Source organism: Zea mays, unplaced genomic scaffold (assembly GCF_902167145.1).
Source record: "Zea mays cultivar B73 unplaced genomic scaffold, Zm-B73-REFERENCE-NAM-5.0 scaffold_249, whole genome shotgun sequence".
Taxonomy (NCBI): Eukaryota; Viridiplantae; Streptophyta; class Magnoliopsida; order Poales; family Poaceae; genus Zea; species Zea mays.
In genome coordinates this window covers 27,249-29,321 of record NW_023366870.1, presented here as the reverse complement: position 1 = coordinate 29,321, position 2,073 = coordinate 27,249, and the positions used below count along the sequence as shown (strand labels likewise).

At 57.9% G+C, this 2,073-nt stretch overlaps 1 long non-coding RNA gene across 1 annotated transcript; it reads left to right on the top strand.

Annotated features, from left to right (window-relative positions):
- Positions 1 to 622: 622 nt before the first annotated feature.
- Positions 623 to 1,832, top strand: LOC111591295 (uncharacterized). Its single transcript, XR_002750455.2, has 3 exons — positions 623 to 999; positions 1,075 to 1,667; positions 1,743 to 1,832. It is a non-coding gene; the product is annotated as an uncharacterized lncRNA (long non-coding RNA).
- Positions 1,833 to 2,073: the final 241 nt, after the last annotated feature.

Genomic DNA, 2,073 nt, shown 5'->3' with positions numbered 1-2,073 from the left:
GACGATGGGCGGCTGCCGGCATATACGCAGCGTGTTGTCTTTGCGATGGCAGAACACTGGCGGTGGGGCTCCCCTCGAGAGCTTCAGGCCCAGCTGAACCCGCTGTTGGACGCCTTGCGTAGGCTCCAGGAGCGTGGTCTTACTATGGCCGGGGTCATCATCGCTTTCCACTGGAGGAGGGTATTGCCGCTGACCGAGTGTCGGCTTCGTCTGGACGAGATGACGTCGGATGCCTCTGTCGAAAGCTCTCCGATGGCCTCGGCCACCCTCTCCACCAATGAACTCCTCCGGTGGGTGAAAGGGGCGGTGGGGAGGACTACACCACTCCTGTCCCGATGTGCCCTGACCAAAGCTATGTGTCCCTAGTGAGTTTTTGGTCTTTTCCTTCAGTTTCTAGCCATTTCCTTCTCGTCTCATCCCTTCCATCCCTTTTGTAGGGATTGCGGGGCTATCGAACCGCCCGACCCCAGTTCTGGAGGACGCGGCTGGTAGGGCGGTGCGTTGCTTGGCTATCGAGGAGAAGAAGAAAGATGCAGACAAGAAGTGGGCCCATAAAAAGATGCTAGCCCACGACACATTGGAGAAGTGCCGCATGGCACGGGCAAGGGAGGGGATGCTACGGGAGGCCTCTCCCAGCATAGAGTATGATGATGACGATGATGACAATGAGGGCATGGAGGTCCGACTGGGCTTCAGCCTCGAGGCTGAACTTTGGTCTGCGTTAGCCTCGGCAGGCCCATTCATTGGCGCAGACGTACCCACGCAGGGGCTGACAGCGTCCCTATCCGAGGCGCGGACGTCAGCCAAGTCGGACCCCATCCTCATAGCCATAGATGAGGCATGGGCCATGGAGGAGAGACCGCTACCCTGCCTCAGGTGCCTGCCATGGGGATCGTGGAGGAAAAAGTCATCGTACCGCTCCAAGTGCCCACCACGGGGCAAAGGGGCCCAAGGAGCCGGAAGCCGAGGGTGGACGTGGATGTCGTACCTCGGTCCGGGGTAAGCTGCTGAACTATGAGCGTAGCTTCTTTGTACTCGAGGTCTCTCTGTGACCTTTCCTTTGTTGTGTTTTAGCACTAAGCGCCGAGCCCACAAGCCGACCTTAACCGCTACCAATGCGGTGAAGCGCAACATTAGGACGTCGACCAGGGCCACATCCCGCTCCCACGTGTGGCTCGACGCTGCCAAGGAAAGGAGGCCATCCAACAGGGTGCCGAAGCGACCCGGATTGTCCTCAGTGGGTAGGCCGGGTAGGATGCTACTGTCGCAGAGGCGGCCATGGCCCCTCCGGCGCCACTGGTCGAGGCCATCCTAGTGATCTCTACCGAGGAGGCGGCGGGGGTGGCAGACGCAACGTCGACCATGGCATCGCCCACCGTCTCGGACCTCCTACGCGGCATCCCCGACACCCCAGATGCCACCCGGAGCCCCGAGGCGGCTAACTTCGAGGGGGCCCAGTCCCTCGAGGCGACCTGGGGAATCAGTCGAGGAGCATATCATCCCACCCCCATCATCGGGGTGGGTGGTGACCTTGTTCGCGCTGGACTATACCTCTCGACGTGGGAAGGGCCGACCGTGACATAGATGGCACTGAGGGCAACCCCTACTTCGTCCTCGATGACGCAAAGGAGAAGTAGATGTGGTCAGAATTCCGAACAATAGATCGGGTAAGGGAATCATTCCTTAGCGCTAGAGATCCCTTCCGCTGAGTGGTGTGATGATGTGGCTCTTCTCCTTTACAGGGGCTTATGCGAAGTCCGCGACCAAGTCGATTTTCATTCATCGTGAGCGCGACGTCTGGGCCGTGTTGCAACACCATCAGGCCATGTTGTGTCGTTCAAACGAACAACTGGCTTTGAAGAGTGTCGAGGCGATGGACCTTGTTGGGTCTATGCTTCGTCGCCGAAGGTCTCCTAGGAAGAAGCGGCTTTCGGCTGAAGCTGTGTGTATAAGATGGCCGAAGGTTCCTAATCATGAAGCTTCGGTATTACAAACCGACTTAAAGATAGAATGACCTTTTAGTCCATAAAGGTCTGAGTCAATGATGTAAACTTTTATAAGGGGCATACTTGT